The 16,769-nt window shown below is 43.2% G+C and overlaps 1 pseudogene; it reads left to right on the forward strand.

Moving 5' to 3' along the window:
• The first annotated feature begins 2,161 nt into the window (after positions 1-2,161).
• Positions 2,162-2,281, forward strand: LOC126268362 (5S ribosomal RNA; annotated as a pseudogene).
• Positions 2,282-16,769: the final 14,488 nt, after the last annotated feature.

The following is a 16,769-nucleotide window of genomic DNA, read 5'->3' on the forward strand; positions in this document are numbered from 1 at the left end:
CACTCACAAGCGCACAGTCGTTCCACCGCCGCTGTTTCCTCCCGGAAGCTGTGACACGAATACAGCTCCTATTACGTTGTCGTCTCATGCACTAACATAATACGCAGGAGCGATATACTGCAGCGAAGTGAGTTATAACAATTTTACATACAGTTTTGTGTGTGGTCGTCAACAATGAATAAAAGACAGAAATATAGTTACTTAGGAGGATATTTTTCCGTAAGAGACGAAAATAAGAAAAGTTCTCAGCCATATTTGCGGTTGAATGTTATGCTTTAAGCGCGTATGAGCCATGTATTATGAATTATGTAATCACAGCTACATAGCTACATAGCTCTCATTATTTTTGATCTGACTTATATCTGAAGTCAATCAGACACTTTCAACTATACTAATGAGTTGTACAACATTAATACAAATTTCGCCTTCTACTGCTATGTTTGGCTGGTTCCAGCAGACGTCACAGCCTAGATGGAACCAACCAAATAATTTATGGGTTTCTCGAACCCATTAACTCCTTCGATCTGAAATGTTGTAACCCATTAGTCGTAACTAACTACTTACTGTGCTGCCAAACTATGCTCTCAGCCTCAAATGTGATGAGGAGCAACTCAGACGTCACTTATTCACTCTTGTCCACAAAGTTCCATATTATTACTCAGCCACTTTCAGGCGCATTCTGACCAATGTAACATTTGCCACGGTCACCTCATAACGCTGTGACGTAACGACGTGCTCTAAACTAGAACGTAGCTGTACGTAGACTTTGGAATTTTACTTACATTGGCCCTTTCAAATACATAAAACTAGCAAAAGCGGATGGGAAAGTACGTGGGGTAAAGATTAAACAAACAAGATGGAGAGAAGTCGAAGATACCCTAGTTACGCCACTGGTTTCCCTAGACGTCTGTGGGAAAAAATCCAAAACCACGCACAGATTGAGCTGCACGTTAAATTACCGTTGTTGATTGAGATCGCATATTCGGCCAGTGTGTAGCTGATCTTCCTACCTCGCAAGCCAATGTTCCTGATCCTATTCGCGTAGGAGATGTCAGTACCGCTACATCTTTCGAAAAGCTGTGAGATGACATAAGCTGCTCGCTGGTTCGATTACTGAAATGATCGGTGTCATAAGCGCTCCTTTTCCTCTACATCGATGCCCCGAAAGCCATGTTGATGGCGTGTGGCGGAGGATACTGCTGGCGTTACCTCCTTCCTGTTCCATTCGTTGGAAGAATGACTGTCGATAAACTTCCTGATTTTTCTCATTTTATCATCGTGGTCGTTTGGGGATGGTTGGTTGGGTTGGAATATAAAGGGAACAAATTACAGGGTCATCAGTCCCTCGTTTGGGGAGACGTATGTAGGAGGAAGCACTAACCTGCACTTCTTCGAACGTTCGCTTCCGGAATATTAACAAGTAAAACCCCCTGAGATGCAGAACTTGACCCGTGCAGTGTCTGTTATTGGAGCTTGCCGTGCATCTCCGTAACGGCCCAGCGTTTGCTAAACTATCCCGTGACGTAACGTACCGCTCTTCGTTTGATTTTCTCTATCTCTTTTGCTAATCCAATCTCCTGAAGATCCCAGACTGGTGAGAAGCACTCAAGAATTGCGCTCACAAGTGATGTGCAAGGCACTTCTATCGTGGATGAATCATATTTCCGTAAGTTTCTTCCAACGAGGCGCAGCCTGGTTTCTGCGTTTCCGAAAGTCAGTTTTTTGTGGTCACTTTAGACTGCTCCGGGAGGTTACTCCCAGGTATTACGACTGCTATCTTTTCCCAGTCGTTTGTCCACAATAGCTTATCGACCAGGCGTTTGAGTCTAATTATGCGTTAAGCGGTAAATTTAGTACGTTCAGTGTCAGATATATTTTTCTGTGGCGATCATCGCTCCACTGCAAATCTTCCTGCATTTTGCTAGTGTCTTCTGGCTAACCAGCCTTCTTGTAGACAACAGCGTCGTCTGTGAACAGCTTCATATACATCTACATCAGTACTCTGCGATTCACACTTGCCTGGCCGAGGGTTCATCGAACGGATTTCACACTACTTTTCTGCAGTTCCACTCTCTAACAGTGCGTCGCGAAAACGGACACTTAAATCTTTCTTTGCGAGCTCCGATTTCTCTTATTTTATAAGATTATCTTTTCTCCCTCTGCCAACGACCTTACCACGTTGATAACATTGGTTCCTGTCCGATCACCAAAGTTTAGCAACGGTGAGCCTGGCTACTACTTGGATGGGTGACCGTCCGGGGGAAACCTGGTGCTGTTGGTTTTAATGACTCGCAAGCCGCCAACAGAAAGACTTATACTAGGCCGTCGCACCACACGACAGTTTTGGCTCCCTACTTAGGTGGGCGTCAATAAAATAAGAGTATTCATCGCACAGACAGTTGGAGATTGAAATTTCGTGGAAAAGGTCTTGCCGCAATGTTATACGCCTTCGTTTTAAAGACTGCAATTCGTGTACCATATACGTGACACTCTATCCTTCTTTGAAGGGCATCCTGTCTAATGCGGATCCCACACCGCACAGCAGTACTCCAGACGAGAGAAGACAAGCGTAATGTAGGCAGTGTCTTTAATGGATCTGTTGCGTCTGCTGAGTGTTCTACGAATAAAACACTATAGTCGGTCGCTTTCCCCACGACATTATTTCTGTGATCGTACAAATGTAATACGCTTGTTTACATGGCCATCTTCTGAAGCCGCTATTAAAATCAGTTATTATTGGTTTTTCTTCTTGAGCTTACCGCAATTTAATTAAAGAGACGTCTCTTTAATTAAATTGCATTAAGCTCAAGACGGAAAACCAATAATAACTGGTTTCAGTTTAAGTTTTTCTGATATAATTCCCAGGTATTTAGTTGAATTGACAACCGTTAGATCTGCGTGATTTACCGTGTAACCGAAATGCAACGGATTCCGTTTAATATTGATTTCGGTGGCATCACACTTATCATTATTTAAGGTCAACTGTCACTTTTCACGCCATACACATATTTTGTTAAGTTATTTTGCTCATGATGAGATTTTCACTCTGCAGTGGAGTGTGCGCTGATATGAAACTTCCTGGCAGATTAAAACTGTGTGCCCGACCGAGACTCGAACTCGGGACCTTTGCCTTTCGCGGGCAAGTTCGCAGGAGAGCTTCTGTAAAGCTTGGAAGGTAGGAGACGAGACACTGCCAGAAGTAAAGCTGTGAGGACCGAACTTGAGTCGTGCTTCGGCAGCTCAGTTGGTAGAGCACTTGCCCGCGAAAGGCAAAGGTCCCGAGTTCGAGTCTCGGTCGGGCACACAGTTTTAATCTGCCAGGAAGTTTCATTTTGCTCATGGTTTTTGTCATCGAATGAGTTCACGAGACGTTAAATGACAGCGTCATCTGCAAACAACACAAGAGGGCTGCTCAGATAGTCTCCTGAGGTATTTCTCTAGATTAGGAACAGCAGAGTGCCTGTAACACTTCCTTGGGCGATGCCAGTTGTTACTTCTGGCTTAAAACCAACTCACACTGTCCATCACGCTAAGTCACGTGATCTCAACTTGCATGGCAGTCGTCAACTGTTTTTTCGTGGGAATTGCCGCCTTCGAAAGAAGCTTCTCAACTGTTTTTATACCCAAAGTGCACGTACACAATGCGGTAGCATGTATACTTGGAAGCTGGACTCCACATTTTTACGAAGATCGTATTTTTCAACTCAAATTCTTTGCAACTTGCAGGGGCAGCTTGTGTATTAGAGAAGGAAGACAGAAGCGTATTTAAAACAACGCAAGAGAAAAGAGTGTGAGTTCGAAATATGTCAGTATGGGATATCGTACAGAAGGAGAATTTCACACACTCTGCAAGGATCTCGAGAAAAAGGAATATTCATTTTATGAATGTTTTATAAAGTCGAAGCACCGTTTTTTCTATTTTTTATATTAAATTGCACCCAGAATTACTAAAATGAACAAGGTGTTACGATCTGTCGTCACACGCAGTGAAAAATTGGTTTGTTTAAGGCTAAGTTTAGTTGCCAGTCCAGTACAAAATTTATTGCAATAAACATATATCTCTCAGTACCTTTCCCTTCAAGATCTATAGGTTTTCTTCATACCTTGTGTTTGGCTTTTAATATTTCAAGTGCGTTATTTAGACCTATACTGAGAATAGTTACTGAAACCACGTAAATATTGGTGAGTGGTGCTTCCAGAACAGTTTCACACACAATGCAGAACTACTTAAAAATACATAAGTCTGCCACGAATACATACTGTATTTAAACAAACAACTGTAATATTTTACTTGATCTGTACTTCACAAAAAAATGCATTTTGCCGATGTCTGAAGGTTTAGGCCTGTTTCGGCATCAAATATTACAAATGCCTGACAACGTACAAATAAAATCCTCTCAATAATCTGTCTGATCCTACTCACAGCATATTTTTCACTTCCAGTTGCAGCCATATTGGAATCTATTTAATTATGAAAAATTATAAAAATTACAAAAATAAAATAATTATAAAATATTATAAAATATAAAAATTATAAAATATTTAATTATAAAGTATTAATTTTAAAATACTAAAATATTTAATTATAAAACATTAAAATATTTAATTATAAAATATAAAAATATAAAAATTATAAAATATTTTAATTATAAAATATTAGACACGGTATCTGTTAATTTTAACAAAAAAGGTAACGAAACGAAACAGTTTATAACAACTAACAAAAATAATGAATAATAAAGACTCAGAATAAGAACTGATATCAGCCACGAAAAGCACAACGAAACGAAGTACAGAGATTCGCAGATGCCTGTGATTTGGGAGGAAATGAGCTTCTGGGTCACGTAATCAACAACGGATGATGACGTCGGCCGTCAATACTTTCTTCCTGAGAAACCTTGACGGTGCTGTGCCGTGACGTAGCGTGCCGTGTGGATGCCGCTATTTGAAATTCATTGCGGAATGTTTTGACGGGACGTGACGGCCAGTGTGAATTGGTCTTTATTGGATGACTTTAAAAGTATCCTATAAAGTTTTACACTACCACGCAGTTGCTATTAGCACACTCTGACTCTACTCTTACAAATTTTAGCTAACGTGTCTGACCAACATCTTCGAAAATAGCTCAAAAGTGTAAAATTATAACGGCAATGTTAAAGCGATATTGAAAGGATTCAGAATATTTATTAAATTTACAAAGTATCTTGTTGTCCATGACATTCTCAGAATTATTTTATCACACAGGACAGCCACCTTTTAACTTTCCGTCAATTACTACGAACTATGACGTTTCTGACAGACAATCACGAATCCAGTCACACAACTATGACGATACTCCGTAGGCACGCAATTCGGTCAGAAGTCTCTTGCAATGAGCGTTGTGAAAAGCCTACTGGAAATCTAGAAATACTTAATCAATTTTAGATCCCCTTCCATAACACTCATTACTTCCTGAGAATAAAGAGCTAGTTGTGTTCCACAAGAACGACATTTTGTAAGTAGGCTGTTTAGGTTTTTATGTTGGTAACGCCATGTAGCTCTCTGTATGAAAATCACTGACTGCTGTGTGAAGTCTGTGGCTGGTTGGCATTGTTGGAATAGTCGCTATTGTAGTGTTGGGCAGTTGGCTGTTAACAGCGCGTAGCGTTGCGCAGCTGGAGGTGAGCTGCCAGCAGTGGTGGATGTGGGGAGTGAGATGGCGGAGTTTTGAGATCGGATGATCTGGACGTGTGTCCATCAGAGACAGTAAATTTGTAAGACTGGATGTCATGAACTGGCATATATATTATGACTTTTGAACACTATTAAGGTAAATACATTGTTTGTTCTCTATCAAAATCTTTCTTTTGCTAACTATGCCTATCAGTAGTTAGTGCCTTCAATAGTTAGAATCTTTTACTTAGCTGGCAGTAGTGGCGCTCGCTTTATTGCAGTAGTTCGAATAACGAAGATTTTTGTGAGGTAAGTGATTCATGAAAGGTGTAGTTTATTGTTATTCAGGGCTATTCTTTTGTAGGGATTTTTGAAAGTCAGATTGCGTTGCGCTAAAAATATTAAGTGTCAGTTTAGCGTTGATCAGAATAGGTAAAGAGCGAAATGTCTGAGTACGTTCAGTTCTGCTCAGCTGTTTGAAAATCAAATAACGTAAGAGTTTTATCAGCACAGTAATTATCTGATTTTTCTAAGAGGACGTTTCAATTTTCTGAAACCGTGCTGAATATTTGGCAATAAATCGTTTTCTTCAAGCCAATTCATAATGTTCGACCATAGTAGATCTTCCAAAATGCGACTGCAAATCCACATAGTTCCTATTTGTTTTCTTGAGTATAGGTGTGATCTGTGCAACTTGTCAGGTTTTAGGTGCGGATCTTTCCTCAAGCGAGCTGTTGTATATGCCTGCTAAGAATGGAGTTATTGTATCAGTACACTCCGAAGAGAGCCTAGATGATATGCAATTAGGCTGGAGGTTTTGCCTTTATTAAGTGGTATTAGCTGCGTTACTCCTCGAGCCGTGTTAAAAGTCTAACATTCTGCGTGGTGTCTGTTTGTTCTATCTCGTGTCTCCCTACCACTTTCGCGCAACGACGCTCTGAGCGTGTTTTTTAGGGAATTGACTAGTTTGAACCTGGGACCTGTTGCTGGTTAGGAGACGCCAGACCACACATGACATGTAGAGTTCAGAAGAGTTCAGTGAGACTAGCGATGATATAATCAAATACTTAATGATTTCAGCGTCAGCTCCACTGCACTCCCTGTAATAGAATCTTAATACTAACTAAATTTAGTGGAAGGGGTTCAAGGCTTTCCTATTTTTAGTTAGCTGGCAAAATAACGTCGAAAAAGCAGTTAAGTTTATCATTGAAAATTTTATTCTACTCACAAAACATTGTTTATAAATTGCACTATTGATAAAAGGAAATATTTTAATACAAGATGATAAAAACCAACTGCGTTCAATAAAAATGTGAACGAATATTCCCTGAGTGGGTTTCCAAGTTCTACAATGGATCGAAGGATGACCTATGCCATATCACATCTGTAATCTAGATTTAAGTTAAGCTTCATAAAAGGGAAAACTATCAAAATGGTCTACAGTGACCCTCAATTATCTTTAATTACTTATCTAACTTGTCAATTACAGTGGCTGATGTGGCTTCTCAATAATTATAAAACAGAAAAATCATCGCATTTCAGATTTTAACTTCACGTAGCAAATATGAATACCATGAGCTTTAATTGACGATCGACACTAGTAATACGTAAAAAGGGGGTGTAACAGATGAGACTTCTGCAGTTCTGAGTGAAGCCTTATGCGCTCAAAAATGGCGACATCGTGTGAGTTCATTACCTTGTCGGTGTTTAGGCAGTGTCAGGGGCCGGCGGCAGCCACAGCTCCATCCAACTCGCCGTCTCGGAAGCAACTCTCTCCTAACTTCTCCTTACTACAGTTTACCGAAGTTGGTTTAAAAAAAAAACTATCTGGCTGTGTTTTCGTCTGACTAATCAGGGTCTCAATGTTAATCTTAAGCTCCGCCTTCAAAAATTCTGTCTATCCAGTGAGAAACGCTATACTTTTCGAGGTGGGGCAATGTTTTTTAAAGTTTGCAAAGTAACAGAGACGCGAAAAAGTCTCACGCTAAAACCTGCAGCTGGTGTGGTCCTTTTAGAGTTATCGTAAGATCTATACTGTTCTTCTGGAGGGCTCTATCTTTTAACATGGCCTGGCGGGTGGTACTAACGTAACAGAGACGTGGAAAAGTCTCACGCTAAAACTTGCGGGTGGTGTGGCCCTTTTGTGTTATCGTAAGATCTATACTGTTTTTCTGGAGGGCTCTAGCTTTTAACATGGGCTGTGGTTTTGGCGGTCAGCCGGCGACGTGGGTGTCCGTCCCTTATAGTAGGGCCTCCTAGCCTACACGATTCCGCTCTCGGCTTCTGTTCTCGTTTCTCCCCTCGGAACTGCGTCTGCTTCACAGTGGGAAGGTATGACATGCATTTAGGCGTTCTTGTGTTAGTCTGTGGTATTCCATTTGCTCACTCGTTGATCGTATTACTTTAGTTAATTTAATGTCAGGATTTATTCGCAGCTACGTGACATACTGCCGGATTTGCTTATCATGTCAGGGTTTTCATGGAAGGTGTTGGATTTGCCTGACACCTTACAGAAGCACATTTTCACCTTGACGGGAAGTTCCTTGAAGCTTGTTCGATAGAGAGCGGAAAAGGTGAAAATGTGAGGGCGCAAGATCAGGTGAAAGGGCGGGTGCGGAATGACTTCCCAACACGACTCGTGTATAGTGCTTTCTGTCACTCTAGCAGGATGTGGGCGGGTGCTATCGTGAAGTACCATCACTTTGCGGAGTCTTCTTGGTCGTTGTTCTTGGATTTCTTCTACAAGACGCCTCAGTTGTTCACAATAAATATCAGCATTGATGGTTATACCTCGGGGAAGCTGCTCCACCAGATGAATAACATTACGTTTGTGGGCGTACGCAGGACTTTGTGCAGGGAGTTCATGCTTTGTTTGAGTCCAACCACTCCCCTTGTTTTTACCATTTATGTTAGCATAAAGATACAATTTCTCGTCACCAGTAACGGTGTTGGATAGCAATGATTGGTGTTGTTCACGAGCCAATTAATGACGAGCAAGTAGAGATGCACATATAGCACCCTCTGATAATTGTGATTTTGTCTTAGAGAGCATGAGGTCCCCATACACCCGACTTTTTAACCTCCTCACTGCATGCAAATGTCGCACGATGGTGGAATGATCACATTTCCTCACGTTTGACACTTCTCGAGTACACCGACTAATCAATGTGGATTAATGCGTTTAAACTCTCTTCATCAAACCCCGAAAGTCTGCCTGAACGTGGAGAGTCACAATGTCAAAACGATCTTCCTTTAATGAGAAAACCATTTTCTTCCCGTGGCATCATCCTCTTACATGGCGCAAATGTTTCCGACTGCCTTCGCTTTGTCATTCCTCTATTGAATTCAAACAGAAGAATACGTCGGAAATATTCCGATTTCTCGACATGACACTCTATTTTCTAGCGTGCACAGCTCTGTTCACTGTCTCCGAATACCAAATGACAGCAAGACTCAGATAGCAACAGTGAACTGCACACTGGACTCGCATTCGGGTGGACGACGGTTCACAACACGCGTCCGGCCATACTGATTTAGGTTTTCCGTGATTTCCCTAAATCGCTTCAGGAAAATGCCGGGATGGTGCCCTTGAAAGGGCACGGCCGACTTCCTTTCCCATCCTTCCCTAATCCGATCGATGAACTCGCTCTTTGGTCTCTTCCCCGCAAATCAACTAACCAACCAAAAGTGAAGTACAAATAAAAAATGACAATCGATAAATAAACCCATAGCAACCGAAAAATCAACATGCAAAACAAGACCGCTACAAACTGCGCACAAACCCAGTATTAGGGAAAATTCTGATTAAGTTGAAAGATTACCGTCAAACGTCTTTCCCTAGGGACGCCAGATGCAAGTTGGTGTCGTCAAGCCCTGAATGGAAATTGCGCAACGGATAACTGGGGAGGGGAGCTTGAGAGCGCTACCTAGAGAGCGCGCCCTTTCTGTACGATACTAGACAAGGGGCTCACACGTTGATGTGCGGGTCCCTGCATTCTATATCTTTTATTTTAAATGAATTCCTTTAACTTGACTCCTTTGTGATTTTTGGGGTATGTTAAAGATTGATGACAATTGATTATCTATTTATTTTAAATATTATCACTCGACTTTACAGCGATTGCAGCAATTCTTCCAGTTTACAGATATTACAATTTTACAACTTATAGCTCGGGTACTAATCTGCACGCACATTTCTACGGATAAGACATAATTGCGTTGGCCAAATGTATATCACCAAAGCCTCCCAATATTTTACATAGGACATCCACTATGTGAGGAGGATAACGGGCAAACTGAGGAGCAGATACATTAACACAGGGGGTCAAATTACCGAAATTAATCGAGAACATTCATTTCCTTACACAATCCGAAGCTGGAAATAAAAGAGTTAGTGCAAATATTCAAATACCTCTCTTCCACGCGTGAACATCGAGACAGACGCACTGAGGGCACGTCTGCTCACTTACCCGTCTTCTGTAACACCCCTTAGAATATGGCGGGCACCCGGTGGTCTTCCTGGGCCCCCGTGGTGGGGGTGGTCGAACCACTTGGCCGTGACCAACCTCTCCACCCCAAATCCTGTGACACTGGAACGTCTTTGACTTTTACCTGCCCGGGCTGTCTCTCTGATCCCCTACCCAGGAGTAAGGTTGGCACTACCATAATACAGAACTACTTCCCAACAAAGATTTGGCCACGCTTTACGGAAAGGCGTGAGGAGGATTAGGAAAGTTCGTGTGCAGATTCACATTCACGTACAAGAAATGCATAATACACGACACATATAAACAGTGCTGTTTTTTGGGGGGAGCGCTGGGGGATGCGTACCCCTAAACTTTTTCGTTGACAAATTAATTTTTTTGCCATGTTGAGAACTTGGAAGAGTGGGTTGGGTTGTTTAGGGGGAGGAGACCAGACAGCGAGGTCATCGGTCTCATCGAATTAGGGAAGGATGGGGAAGGGAGTCGGCCGTGCCCTTTGAAAGGAACCATCCCGGCATTTGCCTGGAGCGATTTAGGGAGATCACGGAAAACCTAAATCAGGATGGACGGACGCGGGATTGAACCGTCGTCCTCCCGAATGCGAGTCCAGTGTGCTAACCACTGCGCCACCTCGCTCGGTCTTGGAAGAGTGCCAAAGAAGTATTACACGAACGTAAATTTTTTATTTCATTTTCTCGTGTTGGTAATTGCAATACGAATGACACCGGTGCAGTATTTGGTGGGAAAAGCGATGTCATTGACTGTTTCAAGCATTTCGAAGCTGCGCCAAACGTTCTCGCCAACTGAATCGCTGGCAGCCAGTTCGACAAGCATGTAGTGCCCTCGCCTGCTAATAGTGGGCGATGGTAGTGCTAAACGGATATGTGTATGCATGTTGATGACGCCATGCCTAAAAGCAGACGGGTTGTATCCCATGCTTCAGACATAAGTAATTTTCGCTGCATTATATCCAATGTCGGAGTACCCTCAAACTTTCTTTAAGAAAAAAAGCAATGCATTCAAATGCGTATTATGAAGCCTGACACATTTCATTCCAACCGCCCACATGGGTATTGTTGCACCCGTGGCCGGCCGCGTCGTGCGATAGAATTGGCGGCGGAGCCGCCTCCGTTTGTATTTCCAGATGCGAGCGAGCACCGAAACCCGCTGCTTATGGAGCGGAAACTACTGTACCGTTTCAAAGTGTTGAAGCTTACAGCGTTATTGGTCAAAAATGGTTCAAATGGCTCTAAGCGCTATGGGACTTAACATCTGAGGTAATCAGTCCTCTAGACTTAGAACTACTTAAACCTAACTAACCTAAGGACATCATACTCGTCCATGCCCGAGGCATGGACACATCTCAGATGTGTTACGACCCGTGGCTCTACCCTTCATTCGATCCTTGCGAAACCCTTCATTTCAGCAGGATAACGCGTGACCGCATGTTGCAGGTCCTGTACGGGCCTTTTTGGATACAGAAATTGTTCGACCGCTGCCCTGGCCAGCACATTCTCCAGATCTCGCACCAATTGAAAACGTCTGGTCAATGGTGGCCGAGCAACTGGCTCGCGACAGTACACCAGCCACTACTCCTGAGGAACTGATTTCTCAGCGTCTATGTCCCCAAATTGCGTGAAAATGTAATCATATGTCAGTTCTCGTATAATATATTTGTCCAATGAATTCCCGTTTATCATCTGCATTTCTTCTTGGTGTAGCAATTTTAATGGGCAGTAGTGTAGTTACTAATGTCTCTGAATTGTGTGAAAGCCACCGGAAACGAGCATCGCTGAGGTGAGCGCTCCTGAAAAGCGAAAGAGCGATGGCACCCCAGCGTCGACTGCACGTCAGTCACAAAAGACGCCCTAGGCTGCGGCGTCGGCGGTGCACACACAGGAGGAGCGCAGTTTGGAAGCCTATAATCGGCCGAGTTAGAGCCGTTTAAACGCTGCCCCGCTTCCGGCTCGTGACAAAAACACGAGCTGCCAGCGTGTGGGACACATGGCGGCGGCCGGCCGCCTTTTTACGAACTCTGAGAGCTGGGTAGCCGGGACTGTGCCGCCCTGCTGCGTCACTCGCTACGACCGCGTCTCACTTGACACTTTTGACTGCTCTGCGCCAACGCCCATCACAACGTAGCTCTCGAAAAGTCAGCAAAAGGACAATAACGATGAGGTCGCGAGTTCGAGTCTTGGTCCGGCACACAGTTTTAATCTGTCAAGGAGTTTCATACCAGCGCACACCCCGCTGCAGAGTGAAAATCTCATTCTGAATATGCAGTGTGTTTCAAACATTTCGGAGTCAAACTCAAACTGGTGATAGTGGGTCCACAACCGTTTATATTGAGATACGGTACCAATAGTCGCAAATGCATATTTCTTTTGTTATGGACCTACGTAACCTACACGGCACAACAACAACGTAGCTTATAGTAATTGTTCAATGCGACAACTGCCAGTGTCAATGCATGTGTTGCAACGTCGCATGCAGTTCTGTCGCACTATCGCAAAAATCCCGGGCGTCTGCTGTACACTGGAACAGACAGCGTGCACCCCTGACAACCAAACAGACATACCATACACAACTTAGCTCATACCATGTGTGTCCTGTGACGACCGCATGCATTGCACGGCACATTAACCTGTGCCGCACGGACACTACTACACCTGCTGCCTGTTGTCCACTGTGTCACACAGCTTGTGATCATTCCGCGGTGAGGTATACTACTGTGTACAGTGCATGGCTCATAGTCGCAGATGACACTTTCCTTTTCACGAGGGTAAACAGACATGCATTTAACATACGGTGCAGCAGGACGTTGTGCCCGGAACGCAGCATAGATGAAAAGAGAATGCCTTTCCAACGGGCGTCATCTTAACTGGAAGAAGTTAATCTCTGTGGATACTTCCTTACGAGAGACGACAGTTCACGTCACAAAGAGCCGGCCAAGGTTCCGGCCAAAGACATGTCCGAACACTACACTTTGTGAAGGTGGTGTTCGATCGTGTGGTCGACCACCCAACAATGAGCCCCCGTCAACTTGCCTGTGAAACGCACATTTCGAAGAATGCAGTCTGGAGACTACTGGTAGAACGGGTATTACGTCCCCGTCAAAAATGACTGAGCGGTTCTAGGCGCTTCAGTCTGGAACCGCGCTGCCGCTGCGGTCGCAGGTTCGAATCCTGCTTCGGGCATGGATGTGAGTGCTGTCCTTATGTTTAAGTAGTTCTAAGTTCTAGGGGACTGATGACCTCAGATGTTAAGTCCCATAGTGCTCAGAGCCATTTGAACCATTTCCTGTTTGTGTATGAGAAATCGGTTGGAAACTTTCCTCATGTGAGCACGTTGTAGGTGTCGCCACCGGCGCCAACCTTGTGTGATTGCTCTGAAAAGCTAATCATTTACACATCACAGCATCTTCTTCCTGTCGGTTAGATTTCGCGTCTGTAGCACGTCATCTTCGTCGTGTAGCAGTTCTAATGGCTAGTAGTGTACATCTTAGAAAGTCTACTGTTATCGTTCAGCCGGGTACTGCAGCCTCAGCAAATACTTAGAAGAACAACATAATAATGTACGCAGTGAGTGTTCGATTAGATAAAAGTTCTATATAATTCTGCAAAACTGTTCGGTTTTTGCATTTGCGCAATTGTCAAGCGCACCTACAACATAACAATGAACTCACATAGGATACAGAACAAGAAATTTAAAAATCTAACAATTTAATTGGCCGTAGCATGATAAATTAAAGACAGTGAAAGACCATACGTAATTAGTCACATATATTAGAATTTTTTTTCACTAACGCCGCTTCCGGGATGCGTGCCCGGATTGAATCCGTCCGGTGAATTACAGGAGAGGGCTGCTGTGCCGGCCAGCCTCTGTGTGGTTTTTAGGCGGTTTTCCACGTCCGACTAGGTGAATGCAGTGCTCGTATCACGTCCAGCCACAGTTTCACGATTCACAAATATTTAGAAAAAGTTCGCACTCTTTTACGTTGGATAACGACGCAGACTGTTGGGGTACACAAGCGCATACATGGATATGGGCATACCTTCGTAACTGTTACACATCCAAAATCATATGCAAAGCAATTATAATATTGTATGGTCAGGAGTGGACACAGAATCGAAAGAAATAACATGTAATAGGATAAACAATACCAGCGGGAAAATGCTCCCGTCGGAGAACAAAAAGACGAATGTGTTTGCCTTTAAAAGACTGACAGAAAAGTCGGGAATCAGCCCCCTCGATCCTCCTTCCGCCTATCTCACCAAAAATTCTGGCATGCAAAGATATTCGTGTTCTTTCAACACAGAGTATAGTGAATCCTTTTACCTAGTATCTCTTTGTAGTTAAGCATCCGTACTCAGTACCTCCCTCTCACTGCCACTGTCTACATATGTCTCTTTCTCAATTTATCTTATTTCTCCTATTGATTTACAGTATATTCCGCTGCCACACTCTCCTTCCTCACTTGCCATGTCCTCTTTTGTCTTTCTTTCCTGCTGCCACTGTCTCCACCATAACTCGAGCAACTCAAAAATTCTAGCAGGTACAACTTATATTTTACCCTCTATCCATGTATTTAAAATTTCGGCTCAAAATATGCCCTCCCCTGTACCTATGTGTTCAAGTTCGCCAGTCTGGGATGATCCTGACCCCTAAACCCCCCCCCCCCCCCCCCCCAGATAGAAACTCTATTCATCTGTACTTTTTTATTTTGACTGTCCTCTCTCTTTTGCTCCCGCTGCTTATATCTCCATCGATCTCTCTCTCTCTCTCTCTCTCTCTCTCTCTCTCTCTCTCTCTCTCTCTTTTTCTCCCCCCACTCTCTCCCTTTAACTGCCACTGTATCTCACTGATCATCAATCTCCTCTCTCTTTTGCTCCCAAGGCTACTATCTTCAACCATCTCTCTTTCTCTTTCACTATCACATTTTCTCTTCTACAATCACGTCTGCTCTCTCTGCCCCCGTCACTGTCTCTCTGCTCCTCTCTTTCAGCGCAAATAAATAAATAAATAAATAAATAATAAAAAAACAGATATGTCCGTATGCCAAAGGGTTTTGCTGAGAAAAGCGAATTGAGGACTGAGGCAACGGGAACCCCATTTTTCTATCAGTCTTTTAAAAAGGGATATATTCCCTCTTTTTGTGCTCCGACAGGAATATTTTTCCGCTGGATCCCCTCTTTCTTCTGACAGCAGGGAATGCTGCTTATATAAAACGAATTCTATAAGTCAGTTTATTTATCTGCTTGGACACATTTATCTACTTGGACACATATAAACAACAAGTAAGTATGCATAGTATAAGGTTAGAACAAAATCGCTCCCTTTACATTTTTTCTGGGTACTTTGGTTATCAGTCGCAGTTCATCGAAAATGCCCGACTTATGATTTGCATATTAAAAGAGTAGAAGTGTTGTTAGAAATATTTCACTGAATATAAAGTTCTTCCAGTTTTACATAGTTTTTGGCAGCCACTTTACGTTCTTTTCAGACACGTCCAGACGCTTTTTAGCTCATTTTTTGTCTCTGTATTACCACTTTGGGCATATTTATATAGGCGTGAAGTGCCCATTATGCGTCAGCACGTCATTGAGGAAAAACTGCTAACTAAAACCGTAGTTTTGTGTCCTCAGCACCCATGCTATGACCCAAAAATCACTGTCGCACGTTCGCTGCATGAATCAAAACTTCATTTGTCACTCAGCTCGTACGTGCACAAGTGCAGTAACTTGTCGGTAACGAACAAAGATATCGAACAAAGTTTAGTAGTTCTCCGAGAACATCATCTTAGGAAAATATGGTAAAAACTTGGAAGATTTGCCGTAAATGGAAATCATAGATTTGATCATCCCCACACTTGGTACTTTTCGTACCCAAAAATCATGGATTCTTCCGCGTTATCACAGGAAACCTCACGAACCGATGGTGCTTTTATAAGCTGCCTAAGGTCCGCAGTAGAGTACACCTAATGCAAAAGAACCAACAGACTTTCTCAGTTTGCCCGGGCTACAGAAAGTGTGTAATGTTTAAAGTTCGAATGTCGGAGACGAGGTACTGGTAGAAGTAAAGCTGTGAGGTTGGGGCATGAGTCGTGCATGGGTTGCTCAAATGGTAGAGCACTTGCCCGCGAAAGGCAAAGGTCCTGAGTTCGAGTCTCGCTCCAGCACACAGTTTTAATCTCCAAGGAAGTTTCAATCTGTATATTGCTGATTTCAAATGGTTCAAATAGCTCTGAGCACTATGGGACTTAACGTCTGTGGTCATCAGTCCCCTAGAACGTAGAACTACTTAAACCTAACTAACCTAAGGACATCACACACATCCATGCCCGAGGCAGGATTCGAACCTGCGACCGTAGCGATCACGCGGTTTCAGACTGAAGCGCCTAGAACCGCACGGCCGTCTGCTGATTTCAGTCTGCTGTAAAATTATGGAACATGTTTTATGCTCACGACTTACGAGGTAGTACAACATGTTGTTGTTGTTGTGGTCTTCAGTCCTGAGACTGGTTTGATGCAGCTCTCCATGCTACCCTATCCTGTGCAAGCTTCTTCATCTCCCAGTACTTACTGCAACCCACATCCTTCTGCATCTGCTTAGTGATTATCCATACCATAAAGC

The sequence above is a fragment of the Schistocerca gregaria genome, chromosome 4 (assembly GCF_023897955.1).
Source record: "Schistocerca gregaria isolate iqSchGreg1 chromosome 4, iqSchGreg1.2, whole genome shotgun sequence".
NCBI classification, from domain to species: Eukaryota; Metazoa; Arthropoda; class Insecta; order Orthoptera; family Acrididae; genus Schistocerca; species Schistocerca gregaria.